This window comes from Spermophilus citellus (assembly GCF_964194105.1).
Source record: "Spermophilus citellus genome assembly, chromosome: 2".
In the NCBI taxonomy this organism is placed as follows: Eukaryota; Metazoa; Chordata; class Mammalia; order Rodentia; family Sciuridae; genus Spermophilus; species Spermophilus citellus.
The window spans coordinates 128,823,838-128,841,122 of NC_138183.1; the positions used below are offsets into that span (position 1 = coordinate 128,823,838).

Below are 17,285 nucleotides of genomic sequence, written 5' to 3' on the forward strand. Positions count from 1 at the left end.
TGGTGGTGCTAATGGGCTGTGACGCACCTCTGCCCATTATGCTGGTGTGACCATCACCTAGACTGAGATCAAGGACATTTCCCTCACCCACATTTCCTATCGTCCCTTTGTAGGCAGTTTCCACCTCCTAAGCAGTGCTAACAACTATTCTGACTTCTACCAACATAGATTAGATTTTCTTATTCTAGAACATCATAAAAATACGATATATGCATTTTTTCCCTATTTTTTTTTTCTCAGACTTGGGATTCACCCACATTGTTGTGCTTAGCTGTTTGTCCTTTTTATTCTCTGGGGCGCTTCCCCGTGTGGGGCTTTTCTGAGTAATCTGGACAGTGATCAAGTAGCTATGGAAGAAGGTTCTCCTGTTCTTGGCAAAATGTTTTCTGGTGGAAAGGGGATGGATCCTGAAGCTTTAGATTTCACTGGTGACAATGAAAGAGCGTCTTTGAAAGTGTCTGGCACGCTGAAGATCATCACTCAATGTTAGTGGAGTCTCAATTTGGCAGAATTCTCTACCTCAGCCTTGTGCCAAAGCCAAATTATCTTTTGGAGAAGGATCAGAATCAACCACTATAGAGAAAAGAAAATACAGACTATTTTAAAAATATATGAGTGATTCCATCTTTTCATTTGCTAGGTCCAGGTCAGAAATATTTCATAATTCAATTAGAAAAAAAAATTATATGAAATTTTATGTTCTACCTAAAGATTATGTATTATGCATATCTGATTTATTTAATATGCATTTCATTTTTATATTATGCATGTTATTTCATCTAACCTTTCCTACAATACTGCAAGATAAGTGTACCTCCCTTCTATATTAGGGAAAACAGATGCTTAGAGATATTAAGTAACTTTTCCCAAGCTCACAAAGCCAGTAGGCATGTGATCTCAGTTGTGTGATTCTAAAATTCATGCCTCTCCCACTGTGACATTTGCCTTATGTTCATACTTCAGTACAGATAAACAGCACATTTTTAATTAGAGCTTTATAATTATGCATAGTATTTGGGTTCCTTTTGACAAAATTATACATACAAGGAATTGGATTTCAATTTACCCTCCTTTTCCCTCTCCTTCTCCTTCCCCCTTTTCTTCCTCCTCTACTGATCTTACTTTCATACCTTTATTTATTTGTTTTTATTGGTACTTTCTACCTATACATAAAGGTGAAATTCCCTTTGGTACATTTATATATGCATATAACATGATTCTGTTCGACTCTTTCCATATTTTTTCCCTCCCTCCCTCCCTCCCTCTCTTTCATTCTCCTCCTTCTGCTCCACTGATCTTCCCTATATATTTATGATGTCCAATCCCTTCGCCCACTGCCTTGTTTCTCTTATTTTGCTTTAGCTTTCACATATGAGAGAAAACATTTGACCCTTGATTTTCTGGGTCTGGCTTATCTCACTTAGCATGTTCTCTATTTCCATCCACTTATTGGAAAATGCCATAATGTCATCGTTTTTATGGCTGAGTGAAACTTCATTTCTTGATCCATTCATCTATTAATGTGCATCTGGGTTGATTCCATAGTTAGCTATTTTGAATTGTGCTGCTATAAACATTATAGTGGCTGTATTGCCATACCATGCTGACTTTAGTATTTTTGGATAAATACTGAGGAATGGGATAGCTAGATCACATGGTGGTTGAGTTCCTAGCATTTTGGGGAATCTACACACTGCTTTCCAAAGTGGCTGTACTAATTTTTAGTCTAATGAACAATGTTCTGAGTGTACATTTCCTCCCACATCCTCACCAGAATTTATTATTATTTGCATTCTTGATCATTGCCATTCTGACTGGAATGAGATGAAATCTTAGTGTAGTTTAGATCTGTATTTCTTTGATTGCTAGAGATGTGGAACTTTATTTATATATATGTTGGCCATTTGCAGCACATATTATTGAAATAATTGCTATCCATTTTCTTTGATCCCTATATTTCCAGTAAATGAAACCTTTTATTTTCACTTTCTTTTTTCATTTTACAAATATACTTCCAATAGGTTCATTACTGCTTAAACTAGACAATTAAAAGTACCTACAGGAATGTAAAAAGAAAAAAGTTCTTGAATAAAACTTGGGAACCAAAAAACATACCTGCTGAAAATTTGTTGGCAAAGCTGCATATCAATAGAGTGCCCGGCAGGTGGCAATGTTCACACACTATTGTACTACAGCCACACCCATGAGGCCACCAGGGGGCGCTGTGTTGCTCCTGAAGAAATGCTACTGAAAGGGATTCTCTTGATTCCCCATGGCTGGCACAACCAGGGAATCAGTTTCAGCAAATGCCTCTCCTCTAGGTGGGACACTGAAGTCCCATTGCCTTGTGCTTACAAACAATGAGGGGTCCTATGTTCACAGGATAGTTTTCTTTAACAAGTTCAGTCCCCGAGACTCCTTCTGCATCTCATACTCAGTTTTCTTGGAAAAGTTAGGCTGTGCAGGACCCCCACCCCCAAGCCTATGTGGCACCAAGCAGGGGTGTAGCTCAGTGATAGAGTGCCCCTGGGTTCAATCCCCAGTACCCTTGTCCCCTATACACACACACAAGAAAATCTTCAAGACTCTGCAAAAACCTGTTAGAACTCTGTTAGAATTTAACAAGGTGGCAGGGTATAAAGTCAAAACACACAAAAGCAGTTATATTTCCATATACTTATATATTAGAGTTCTCCAAAGAAGAATCTATTCAAATATAAATATAAATGTATATATAAATATAAATAGTTTTTATAGACTTCTATGGATTGTCTACACAGACTATATATATGTATATTTACATATATATATATATATATATATATATATATATATATATATATATACCCGATGGGCCTTGAACTTGTGATCCTCCTGCCCAAGCCTTCCTGGGGATTTTCTAAACAGATGATCATGTGTGCACACACACATACACACAAATTGTTTCTCTGCATTCATGGGTTCCACATTCATGGACTCAGCCATCCACTGGGGAAAATTCCTCTCCTTTCCTCCATCCCGCTGGTCTTCTGGGATATTTTTTTGATCCCACACAACCCAGGTTCAAGATAATTTCACAACAGCTTCTTAGGCTCTTACCAATCTGAAAGGTGAGAGGATGCCAGGTTTTGAAAAAGCGGAGGTGTGAGGAGAGTTCTGGACGAGCTAAGCACAATGGTGGCTAGGGGCATCCTGGCTCCACCCTGGCTTTTGTCTGTCAGCAGAAGACTGCTATTGAGACACAAAACTGTATTTGATGGACATGCCATCACAGCACAGATTCAAATGTCGTTGGCAAACCATCTGGGATGGATGAACCTGGAAAACATTGTGCTGAGTGCAGTCAGCCGGAAGCAGAAAGATCAGACTGTGTGGTTCCACTCACAGGAGGCTTCAGGAGATGCTGGAAGCCTTAGCAGTGGATGCCGAATCTAGAACATTCTTGCCCACACTTTCTTCTCCAGCTGGCCCCGGGCAGAGAAAAGAATTCTGAGGCTGAGCCACATCTGATCTCCTCGTCATTCTGGCTGAGAGTCAGGAACTTCAGGGAGTAGCAAGGGTCATTTGTTCACCTCCACAGGTTTTTGACTAGGAAGTTCACCCCTCTCAGGTAGGGGCAAGAGGGAAGAGGGAAAATCCAATATCAAATGTGAATGGGTGTGAATGTGGTAGGGGTTGCACCAATTTGAATGTTACAGAAGGAGTGAAGGAACTTTGGGATGGAAATAAAACTAAGAAAATGTTACCTTTTGAACAGCTTTATTGAGATATAATTGATATACAAAATTGCACATATTTAACATATACAACTTGATGAGTTTCAACATATGCATCTGTCCATGATACCATCCCCTCAGTCAAGGTAATAGACACATCCAACAACTCCCACAGTTTCCTTGTGTTTCTTTCTTTCTTTTCTTTTTCTTTGTGGTAAAAACACTTTACATGAGATCCACTCTCTTAATAAATTTTTAAGTGCACAAAACCATATTTTGAACTCTAGGCTTTATAGGCAGATCTCTAGAACTTACTATCTTGTGTAACTGTAGTTCAACACCTACTGAGTAACGAGTCCCCGCTTGTCCTTCTCCCCGTCCTCTGGCAACCCATGTTCTGTTTTTTGCTTCTGTGGGTTTGACTATTGCAGATGCTTCAAGCAAGTGGAATCACACAGTGTGTGTCCTTCTTTGGCTGCCTCACTCATGCTGTCCTGCATGGTAGGATTTCCTTCTAGAAAATGGTATCTTACTTGAGTCTTTCCTTCATTTCCAGGGTTGATGTCAGAAGACCTGAAAGGGAAAGAACATGACATCCACTGAATTCACTCCTTAGGCATGTAATTTTTTTTTTGGTGCCCTCTTTGTGTCCCACTGCCAGCTAGGGATGTGGAGGGGGTGGAGACGACCATTCAAACACACTTGAGTCTGAAGCTCTGACCTGCCATGAGATATATATTCCATGAATACACATTTGTGAAAACCAATAAGCCAATCTAGTAGAATAATAGAGGGTAATAGTGATCACTAGAGACTGGGAAGGGCAGGGAGGAAGAGGAATGAAAAGAAGTTCAAGAGGGAGTGTCAATCATACAGTGGAGGGATTACTTCTGTTTTTTCTTTAGCAGAGTAGGTAACTAACTGTAGGTGAAAACAACCTATGATACATCTCCAAATGATACAAAAATATGAAATTCCCAGCAGATAAAAATGACTAATATTTGTAGAAATGTAGATGCTTTTTACCCTGATTTATTGCACATTGTGTACATGTACTTGGTTACCATAGGTACCCCATAAAGATATATAAATATTGTGTCTCAATAAAAATAATAAAAAGAAGGCCATCATGGGCTGGGTTTGATCCTCAGCACCACATAAAAACAAATAAATAAAATAAAGATTAAAAAAAAAGATGCAGTCATTGCCTTAAAAAAAACAAGAAGAAGAAGAAGAAGAAGGCCACGAGTATGGTGCCTGGCTATTAGTTGACATACAATCAATAGTAGCAACTATTCTATTTCACTACCTCAGTTCAGGATGTCTGTCCAACCATTTAGAATGAATTCAGGAAGATATATGCTCTACCATCCAAAAGAGATCACATGAAAAATGACCAGATTTGTGGACAGTTAATATTTGTGGGGTAAAAAAAACATTGCTCAAGGCACCACCGGTACCACAGGTAGAAATGAAGGAAGAAAAATCCCTAAACTTTAGGCAAAATTAGGTGTGATGCACAGACAAGAGCAGCCCCCTCTGTCCTTCCTGTGGGTGGTGGAAGCAGGCTCCACATTCTATCCTGTCTCAGGCCTGACTGTCTCTGAGGATTGTGTTCTGGCATGGACAGGCTTTCCCTCTGTGAGTCTCCATGCCTTCTTTCTTCCCTTGAAGCATTCCAGATCATTCAGTCCAAAGAAAGGACTGTGACTCCAAGTCCTTGGTTATAAGAACTAAACTAATGGAATAACCCTTGAACTCCAGGGCCAGACTCCTGCACTATTAATTTTCCCTGTTTTCTCCATCTTTAGCCTGGCTTGAAGTTCTTGCAGTTCTGGATTCTTGCAGTTCCTGTGATTTATGCTTGGTAAATATCCACCTCCTTCAAAATTTGCAAATAAATGCCTCCTTCACAATGTCTCTTGAGCCCCTTGTTCCATCTAACATTCCCGCTTGAGGCCTTCACGATGGATTCCCATTGTGGACATCAGTCCCCAAATCTAAAACTTTCACTGAAGGTTATTTGTTTACTTATCTCTCTTTTATGAAATCTTCTCTCATTGAGAACATATTCACCTTTAAATGTCTCTAACACAAAGTTCAAGGACCAGAGCCCAGCATACCTTAGACACTAGATATATATTTGCTAAATCAATGAATAAAGGTTAAAAGCAGGTTTCACTTTGCATTCAGGAAGACTTTACATAATGAAGAGATTTCCAAAAAACTAAACCCAGCCCCATGTCTCTTGGAACCATACCGATATTTTATAAGCATCAAACAATTTGTCTGATGCTTTTAAAATTTTTTTCTATCTATCTATGAATATATTGCATTTTAAATGCTTACCAGAACCATAAGTTCATATATGAGATTTTACTTCATATATGAGATTCTTTAAATCATCACTGTTTTTAAAAGAGGGGCTTTTCCCTCTTCCTGTTGAAAGTTTTCTCCCAGGCTACATGTTGCAAGCTCCTTTCTTTTTTTTCCTTTTTCTTTAAATTAAAACATTTATTGATGCATTATAATTATACATAATAGTGGAATTTGCTGTTACATATTTGTGCATGCACACAACATAATTTGGTCAATTTAAAGTCCCTTCTTTAAGATCTTAGATACTACTTGGTCCCTGGAAGTACCAAGGGAGTACTTGGGAGTATCTCTAGTGGCTTGGACATGGCCAACTAGGGTGGGACTCAGGGACATCAAATAATCTCATTATTTAGCATGAAGAGGTTTCAGGAAAGTCTTGGAGGGGGAGTAAAGAATTGTTTTGAGTTTGGAGGTTGCCTTTGTAAGGCAGTGAGTGGTCTCTTGCCAGTTTGGGTTGGTGTCACCCCCAACCCTCAGCACCTGCCCAAGCTCTCTGATTAGGGGTTACTCTCCATTGGCAAGTGCCACTTTTTCCTCCCAATGCCTCTTCCCTCATCCATGCAGAGCAGGGTGGATCTCTGAGAGGTGGGAGAGGCTGCTGCTGGTGCTGTGCCTTGGATGAACTTGTCAGTAGCTAGAGGAGAGCCATGAACCTGGAAAAGGCCTACTGTCCTTCTGCTGGGGAGACCATGCCTGAGTTGGTCATTTCAAGTCAAGTTGGGGTAAAGACTCCAGGATCAATTGTCTTTTTTTCTGGGAAGCATAAGCTCCCCTCTAGTTCTCTGAGCTCATTATTTCCCACACGTCTATGGGGACAGCTTTCCTTCTGCAGTGTTAGGCCACACGGCACAGCATGGGTTCTGCAGCCAGTCTCCCTGGGTTCAAATCCTGGCATTACTTCTTAGTGGCTGTGTTACCTCTGTAATCTCAGGCATTTCACTTCACTCCTTTGTGAGTAAATTGGCCCTTCTGTAATGGGAGGGGGTCACTTCAAATGGGTGTTGTGAAGGTGAAATAGACTAACACGGGCTAAATGCCTACAGAGCACACTCAGTACTCAGCCATTGTTATCACTGCCTTCTCCATTCCCAGATCTCTTTCTTTGATGTGGTCTGGGTTCATGCCAAAAGACATGCACTAGTGCTCAGGTACCCAATACTGACCGGTACCAAGGGAGGTATTGAGGGAGATGAGGTGTGGTCTGTGCTCTCAAGGAGTTTGTGACCCAGAGATGTGGAGACAGAAGCTAAATACTAAAAATAAAGAATGAGTGAGCACTGAGATATATGCCACTGCATAGAAGTGTCATAGGAGAAGAGGGGGAAAATGCAGTGAGCTGGAGTAGCTTCATGACAGAAGCAGAACTTGATTTGGGTCCAAAAGGAGGCAGAATATAGAGAACTGCTTTTATGATTTTGCATCCTGCCATTTATAGCTCTGAATTGTCCTTGCTTCTGTATCAATATGGTAAAAACAACTCCCACCACTTAGCTCTGGGAAATTCTCGTGATTCTAGTTTTCAGGCAGAGTATGCAAGACTTAGTCCACTGCTACCTTTTTAACTGCAGGAAAAATGCACAAAGTTCAGGGGCTACCTCTCTCCATGGAATAAATACCCCCCAGACAAATGGGCTTACCCTCTCTTCCCAGGTCTGTGATGTCTGCTTGCACCATGGCTACAAGAGACTGACTTCCAGGCCAGTAAATTCCACTCCTCCAAGCTGAAGTCTGCAAAGCATTAGGCACTATATTTAACCAGAGCCTAAAAGAAAAATGCCTGTCACTGTGCATCCAGACCGGAGAAAGAGGATTGTCACCTCAGAAGACACCCAGTTATTGTTCACCTCGGAGTCATGGACACACAGCCCTGGAATTTTCATCTCCTCCTGGCTCTATCTTTAGCTTTTGGGTAGGCTCAAGCAAAGTGGAGTCAATTCTGATGACCCTTGGTTAGTTAAAGCCTCTCTGATGGGAAGTTGCTGGCTGAGTATGGCTCTGTGGCAAAGGTCTCCGTAGATTCCAAACTTAAGGGCTCCTGGAGTCATCCAAGAGCTTGTCAAAGCCGCATGTGGTAGGAGCTCATGCACAGTGGTTCTGAGTCCGTGGGTCTGGAAGGAAGCTCAGGAATGTGCATCTTTTGCAAGCAAGCCAGGTAAGGGTGGATCTTGGACCACATTTGGTGAGAAAAATCAGAGGATACCACTAATGGGGACTTTGTTAAGGAAACAAAAGGAGAAAAATAGCTAAAGATAGAAGCTGAAGCTGAGGGGTGATTTTGAATAGTTCATATTCAGAGTGGAGAGGACATGTATTAAGGAAATATATACCCTCTCCATCATATCACGGGCTCAAAAACCGGGATTCCCATGACCTCCAGCCCAGTGAGGACATGTTGACGTCGGACGTGAGGAGGGGAAGCACTACTTGGGATGTGCTCCTCACCCAGAGCATCTTCACTGGGATCTATTTTTATGTATGTGAGTCCACACAAGATTTCATTTCAAAGGTGGCTACTGCTAAAAGAAGTTGGAAAAAAGCAGTAACTCAGAGATGAAACATTAGTCCTTGGAAATGGCTCCATTTCCCTGGTTAGTGTTTGGGACAGTATTTCATCCATTCCAGATTGTTCTGTCTGCAAAAGCAGGACAACCGTGAACAGAATGCCTGTGTATCTCCTTTAGCTCTTTGTGTTCTTTTTCTCCCTTTCATCCAATTATTCTCTAATTTTTGTTCCAGATTCATTTGAGGATTACATGAAAGCTTTGGACTTTCCTTACAAAAATGCACATAGGCACAAAACTATAAACGTTGGTATTCTATTTCAGTGGAGTACGTGACTTTGTAAAACACACCCATGTCCTGGAAGACCACCCCCTCCTCTAAATTTTAATTTTTGTGCAGCACCAGTGTTATTCTTTGTTTCAAGTCTTCTTAAATACATTGCAGGCCGCTTGAGTGTAGAAACTGTGGTGTCTGAAATGGGAAGGGCAAGAGGATCCATTGCAGCATAAGAAGGAAATAGAAGTTCTACTTATTTTTAACTTAACTCCCTTTCAATTCCTGTTTGTCTCTATTCCTATAAAGCTCATTATAGTATGAGAATAGTTAATATTATTTAAATAGACATTCTTGCTTTGGGGATGCATGTTAAAAACATGCAGACAGGCTTGGGGTTGTGGCTCAGTGGTAGAGCATGTGCCTTGCACCCGTCAAGCACTGGGTTTGATCCTCAGCACATAAAAATAAATAAAGGTGTTGTGTCCATCTACAACTAAAACAAATAATAATAAAAAAACCCTTCCAGACACATGATTTGAAAAGTTTGGAGTGTTCTGCCTTACAAAACTTCCCTCCCTTCCTTCCTTCCTTCCTTCCTTCCTTCCTTCCTTCCTTCCTTCCTTCCTTCCTTCCTTCCTTCTCCCCTTTTCTTCTTTTGATCTTACACTGATCATTTTTCTAGAAATTGGAAAAATACAAAAATGTTATGTAGTTTCTTCTCACAGGGAGTTTGTAGTTAATTTTGCATTTTGTAGGTGCAGCAGATATTTGAGTCTGTTTTTTTGACTCCAATTCAGTACAGACTGAGCATCCCTTATCCAAAATACTTGTGACCAGAAGTGATTGCATTTCAGATATTACTGGTTTTTGGAATATTTGCATATGCATAATCAAATATCTTGGGAATGGGACACAAATCTAAACATTAAGTTCATTTGTTTCACATACACCTGATACACATAGCCTAAAAGTAATTTTACTCACTATTTTTGTTCACCTGTCTTTTGATTGTGTCCTGTGCTCAGAAAGTTTTAGATTATGGAGCATTTCAGATTTTGGATTTTTGGATTAGGGATGATCATTCTCTAACTATATAATGAATGAATTATTTCAAGACAGGCTATTTGATACATGTTTAGAAAACATCTCTTCCTACCCTGAACTGAGATACCTGGAAAAGCACCCCAGAGAATATGCCCAAACTTGGTGTGAAATATGAAGAGTCTCAGATTTTATATCATGTTAGATAGAGAGACACTATTCATAGTGATTCCAGAGTTTCTTAAATATAGAAAATGCTTAGGAGTGACCATTTCTCTGGAAGCACGAAGCTCATGCTGATTACATGGCAATCCCACTGCTGTTAGATTTTGTTTCTTGGAGATGGTCTTAGGAAAGTGATGGAGATTTTGGAGGAGAAGTGGAGTGTGGTTATCGCAAGTTACTTGTTACTGTGGCCTAGGGATGTCACAGGAAACTGAAATCAAATTTTGAGAGAAAGTGAATAAACTGGTGCTTATTGAGATGAGAACTTAGCTACAGAGAGAACATACCAGAACACTGCTCAGGACTTTCCAGCAGCATGCGGCATCAAAACTCCAAGGAGAATATTTCTCAGAGCAACTGCCAGACTGGACCCATTTCTCAGCAGCTGTCAACCATTTATTAGTGGGACTTGGCTGAAGCCAAGGGGAGGGGGAGGGAGAGCAGACAAATGAAGAAAATAAAATTGTGTTAATGATCAGTCCATTTCCATGATGCAAAGGTGACCCAGTCTGTCATCTCCTTCCCGGGGCTGGTGCTTTGTTGGCTGACATGGGCAGAGAGTGCTCCCAGCTGGGCATCTGTTGCCCCATCACCATGGAGACAGCAGCTGCAGCCATGTCTCCTTTGAGAACCGCCGCCTGAGATTTCAGGAACCATTCTGGAAGCATTTGTCCCGACAGTGCCTGCTAATCTCCCTTTCATTTGTAATTATTTTATCGCCTTGATTCTCTGCTTTGGCATGGTTCCCGTAGCTAACTCTGTTCCCCGACATAAGAGTCCATGGGGAGGTGTCAGCCGCACCAGCCCCGTCTGGGTGGAGATGAAAAGGGGGTGAAGGGGAAGACTTGGTACAGCGCTGCTATCTTCAAACAGGCCCTGTCTCCTGTAGGCAGCCCTGGGGGGGCCCCCGGCCGATTGAAGTAGCCCGAATTATGAAGCCCAAAGCCTTTGAGGCGAGCCGCCCCATCCTGGCCAAGAATAATTGAACAAATAGTTTATCTGGCTAACCAACAGCTGTAGAGCCCAGGCGATTTGGAGAGGATTAGGGGAGAGTAGTAAAAGGATACTCCCACGGGGTCCTCCAAATCCTCATCCTGAATTCTACCGATGAAGAACACATGTTGAAACCCTGAAATTGCTTTTTTAAGTCCGTTTTTCTCCCTTCCCAAGTGCCTCTGTCCAGTGCTTCCAAGAATTTTAAGTGACTGAGGTAACCATCGTTGGGGTCACCATCATTGGGTTCCTTTCAGTTGTCCCCTTCAATTGCCCCAAACCCCGTTTCATCCCAGACGGCTCAGATTCGTGTGGAGATCCTGATCAGTCTGGGAGGGCTGGAGGCTCACTGCCCTTTCCTGAAGTCTACATTTCTGGCAGCTGTTGTCATGTCTACAGAGGGCCAGGGCCAAGGGGATATGGAGAGTGGTGGGATGGAGAGGGAAGACACAGGAATCGCCTTCTCTGAGTAAGGAAAATGAAGAACAACTCCAAGGAGCCAAAGGTCAAACCTTTAAAGAAATCCATAAAAGTCATAGATGAAAACTTTTGAGGATTTCTTGTCAAAACCTTTATAAACTTGGGATGGAGTAATGTGTTTCTATCATTCAAATTTCATAAATCACAAAACCAAAGGTTGGTAAGTCAAACGATACGAAAAATTCTGCATGGCAAAACACGTTCGCAAATATAATAAACAAACATTTGCAGCCCATCTCATAGAAAATGGTGGATCTTCCTCATTGAGAAAAAGCTCACACATACCAATCAGCAAAAGACTAAAAACCCATCAGAAAAGCAAGTAAAGGGTGTGAATTGATAGTTCATACGACAGAAAGCAGAAGTGGCCCCTGACAATATAAAAGATATATTCAATCTAATTTCTGATAAGAGCAATGCAAAAATTAAAGCTACCCTGAGATACCATTTTCATTGATCAGATTGGAAAAAATTCAAAAGTGTAACAACACCCAATGCTGATACATCTGTGGGAAATAGAAGTCTCTTACATTAATGTTGACAGGTAAAATTGGAGAGCATTTTGGCAGTATATGTCAAAATTACAAAGGCATGTAACCTTTGACCCAGCAATAGCACCCTTAAGGATTTGCCTTGCACACTTGTACAATAACATGCACACAATTTATAAATTGCCAGTGATTTAAAATAGCAAATATTTGGAATTTGTCCACATATCTACCAAGTGGAGAATAATTAAGTAAATTATGGTACTTCTCTACAGTTGAATATTACACAGCTATAAAAAAGAATGAAAATGCTCTCTAGTAAATGATTTCCAATATATTAAGTGAAGAAACTCTAGGTGCAGCAAAGTATGTATAATATGCTACCTTTCCCATAAATTAAAGAGAAAATAAATAAATAAGTAAATGTTTATATTTGTTTTCTTGGAATTAAAAACACTCTGGGAAAGACTATACAAGATACCAATGAATTGATTAGCTGTGTGTGTGTGTGTGTGTGTGTGTGTGTGTGTGAGAGAGAGAGAGAGAGAGAGAGAGAGAAGAGAGAGAGAGAGAGAGAGAGAGAGAGAGAGAGAGAGAGAGAGAGAGAGAGAGAGGACAATAACTGGCAATGAAGTGAGACTTCTCTGAATATCTTTTTGAGTTAATTAAGTTTTGAACTAATGCAATACCTATTCCAAAACCAAACCAAACCACTCCAGGTAAAAGACAAAAATATTATATAGTGAAAAATCCATCCAAACCAAATGATGAGGTCATTGCTCCAATGGGCAGCGTGGAGCCTAGAACATTCCTTACTTCTTCACTGGTACTGGCACCTTATCTGGGCTCTGAATGGCCAGTGCACAAGAATAGTGTAGCCCTGAGGGCTCAGTCCTTTCAGAACCTCCTCCTAATCATCCTGGGAAGGAGGCCTGGCCCAGCACTTGGAGCCTCAAGGAAGTCAACCTGGGAAATTTTTGCCTGGAAGTACAGTCATGCATTACATAATGATGGGAACAGATCCTAAGAAAGATGTCATTAGGTGACTTTGTCATTGTGTGAACATCATAGAGGTATATACACAAACCTAGGTGCTATAGACCAATCACTCCACATGGCCTCTTGATGCAATCAGGAGACATAGTACACAGGAAGTATATGAGCTGCTGCTGGCAGAACACAGCCTCCTGTTTACACCAAACATTTTTCTTAATGAGTAGAAGGAGTACACTATAAAATAACCATAAAGTATAGAGAAGTAAATACATAGACCACTTATAGTAAGTGTTTTTATTTATCAAGTATTATATACTCTCCATAACTGTATGTGAATGATGGTGCAGGAGGTATGTTCACAACAGTGACACCACATGCATGAGAGTCATGCGTTATGCTACAGCAATGGCTACGATGTCCCCAGGCAAATGGAATTGTCCCATCACCATCTTTTGGTGTGTGTGCTCCTCATTGGCTGTTAGCAATACATGAGTGACTGTCTTCTCATGTGGCTTCTTCAGAGAAGACTCCCTTTCTTCACAGGAATCTCATAAATCCTGAATAATGAGGTTCTGTACACAAGAGTCCTGCACTTTTAAGTCATTTGAGAATTTGGGACTCTGATTGGAAACTCTTATTCATTTCCCCTGTGTGAGCATCTTTAGGGGGACTTTATCTGCTGGAAACTCCGGAGAGAAGACCGACTCACCCACTGGGCTGAGCCCATCAGCCCTGGATCTACACCTGGCTCTCAAGTTGGCCATTCTGTCAGGCCAAGAGATGCAGACCTAAAGAAAAGAGCCCAGGTCAGAGCAGCCTGCTTGGAGGGGGTTTGGGGCTGATGTATCTATTTAAAAAAATTATATATGACACTTAGAATATAAAAATACTTGGGGAATGAAACTGACCAAATTATATAGTTACATTGTGAGCAGGTACAAATATGTAACAATAAAATTCACTACTGTGTATAATTATAATGCACTAATAAGGACATAAACTGAATGGAGAAAAAAGAATATAAAAATGCTGACCTTGTAGCTTTATATCTATTAACTCACTTGCTCCTCACAATGATCTTCGAGGAAAACGTTTTTGCTATTCCCAATTTAAGATGAAGAAACTGAGGTGCAGAGGTCCAGCAGCTCACCCAGTGTCACCTAATGACATGGCAAGTCATCATTCCAAGCCAGGCTGCTAGCTGAGCACGGTGGTGCACACTTATGATCCCAGCTACTCAGGAGGCTGAGGAAGGAGGATCACAAGTTTGAAGGCTGTCTGGGCAACTTAGACCCTGTCTCAAAATAAAAAATAAAAAGGGCTGAGGATGTAGCTTCATGGTAGAGTGCCCCTGAGTTCAATCCCCAATTCTGCAAAACAATACCAGGCAGCCAATAGTAACCAACAGTCTCTTGGCTTTTTATCTATTTATCTTTATCTCTTTATCTCTTTATCTATTAATCTAGATATCATCTACTAACTTTTTTATTTATCTTATTCATCTATGTATTTATTGGTACTGGGGACTGAACCCTATGCCCCATTTTTTTAATACTTATTTTTTAATTGTAGGTGGACACAATACCTTTATTTTATTTATTTATACATGGTGCTGAGGATCGAACCCACGGCCTCGCACATTGCTAGTCGAGCACTCTACTGCTGAGCCACAACTCCAGCCCAGTTCTCTCTATCTTCTAATTTGAGACAGGATCTCCCTAAGTCACTGGGGCTTTGGAACTTGCCAAGTTAGTGGTGCAGGAGTGCACCACCATGTTCAGCATGTCTGTCTGTCTGTCTTTTTCAAATTAAGATAAAATTTACATAATATAGAAATAACCATTTAAAAATGCACCATTAGGTGGCATTCATTACATTCAAATGCTGTGACAACTGTCACTTCAAGCATGGGGTTTCAAAATGCTATCATCACCCACGGAGGAAACCTCATCTCGTTCCTCCTCCACCTCTGACAACTTCTATTGTGCTTTCTGACTCTGTGGATTTGCCTAGTCTAGATATTATATAGAAATGGAATCATGTAATATGTGACCTTCTGTGTTTGGCTTCTTTCACTTAGTGTGATGTTTTTGAGGTTCATCTGTGAGATGGCATAAATCAGTGTTTCATTCCTTTTTAGAGCTGAATAATATTCCATTGTATGGATATGTTACATTTTGTTTACTCATTGATCTGTTGAAGTTCATTTGGTTTGTTTCCACCTTTTGATAAAATTGAAGTGTTGCTATGAACATTCGAGTTTCAACTTTCCTTAAACAATAGTTTTCAACTCTTTTGGGTATTATGCTGACTTTTAGACGTCAGATGTTTTTACCTTCATGAGTCTCTGTTCTTTGGACTATCACCTCCCTGATGCTCTTTATCCCCTTTGTGAGAAAAAAAACAACCCCAAACCCCAAATCAAAACATTGTCAGATCAGTAAGTAAGGAAAAGTATGTTGGGGGAGGAAAATAGGAAAAAAAAAAGACTAGTAATTTTTAGATACCAAGAAGAGATGGGCTGGGGGCCATCTTCCTATTCAGCCTTTGCAAGGTAGAATGGGAACCTGCTGAGGCTAGATTTCATGGCCAGGAGCCTCCTAGGGCTTCTCTAAGCAGCTAAGATTCATCATTATTATAAACAGACTCCTGATCTCCATCCACCCCTGCAAATTCAGAAATAATGCTGTGCTAGAACATTGACAAAGGAAAGTGTAGCTTTCCAAATACGTGGATAAGTCCACCTCCTTTCCCCTGCCTCCCACCAAGTCTTGGGAATCAAGAGCTCTCCTTCCATGTTCTACAAAGTTCCACTGCTATTCTTTCTACACTTGAGCTTTGTGAAGTTTGTCATTAGGTTGTATTTCACCTTTTTCTTTCCCTTGGGGGGGGGCGCTAACTAATTCAAGTTCCTCTATGAGTCTATCTTAACCTCATCTAGAGTTTAGAGTTGCAAGTCCTTTTTTCTTTCCTCCTCTTCTCCTCCTCATTTTCCTGCTCCTCCTCCTTCTCCTTTTTGTGCCTGGTATTGAACCCAGGGCCTTGAGAGTGCTAAGATGTGCTCTACCACTGAGTGGCACCCCTAGCTCTTGGTCTTAAGTTCTTCATGCATCTTTTTCACCCCATAGGCAGAAAAAGACCTATTTAGGGTTTGACCAGATTGGAATTAAGTCAGAGACAATCCCATTTTTTTTTCTTTTGTGAGCCTAGGGTGTTAAGGTTTGGATGTGAAGTGTTCTCCAAAAGCTCATGTGTGAGACAATGCAAGAACATTCAGAGGTGAAATGATTGGGTTATGAAGGCCTTAACTCAATCATTGAATAAATCCCCTGATGGGGATTAACTGAGTGTAGCTGAAGGTGGGCAGGGTGTGGCTAGAGGAGGTGGGTTTTGGGGGGCATGCCTTTGTCAGCTATATATGAACTGAGACCTCTGAAACCCTGAGCCCCCAAATAAACTTTTTCTCTTCTAAAATTGTTCTGGTCAGGTCTTTTGGTCACAGTAGTGAAAAAGCTGACCAAAACACTAGAGCTGCTCTACACTCCTGAAATTTCAAACCTTTGTTAAAAGTTTCTTTTCCTTATTCTCCTCCTCCTCTTCCTCCTTTTTGTTTATTTCCTCTTTTTTTTTTTTTTGCTCCTCCTCCATGATTTTTGTCCTCTTGATTTCTAGAACAAATCATACACGGGTGACTTTCATGCCCAATCTGACCTACTGATGTATTTTTAAAAATTTGTTCTAATTAGTTATACATGACAGCATTCTAATTCATTGTACACAAATGGAGCACAACTTTTCATTTCTCTGCTTGTACACGATATAGAATTGCACCGTATGTGCAGTCATACATGTACCTAGGGTGATGTTCACTGCTGATGTATTTTTATAAGTAGTGCTTTTAAAGAATATGAATGATCATTGAAAAATTGGAGAATTTTGCATTAAGACATGTTTATCTAGCTTCTCTTCAAGAAACTGTCAATCTGGTCACACAGAACTTGTGTTCTGTTGTGGAACACTCAGGGCTCCTGGGTGGTGGCCCTCGGTGGGCCTCCAGCTCACCAGAGACACACGCTCACATGCTGTCCATCTCCGACTTGATCCTTGTCTAGATTATCTCATTTATGTTACCACCCTGACCCCTCTACAGTTATATGCAGAAAGGAGGAAAATTACTTTGAAGGTTTTG

General features: G+C 40.7%; 1 pseudogene across 1 annotated transcript in view; it reads left to right on the plus strand.

The window, feature by feature from the left end:
- Nucleotides 1-349: 349 nt before the first annotated feature.
- The window catches only part of LOC308641566 (heat shock factor-binding protein 1-like), a 145,090-nt pseudogene continuing 128,154 nt past the window's right edge, over nucleotides 350-17,285 (plus strand). Inside the window, exon 1 of the transcript in view lies at nucleotides 350-485. The product of the transcript in view is annotated as a heat shock factor-binding protein 1-like (transcript). The remainder of the gene's footprint in view (nucleotides 486-17,285) is intronic.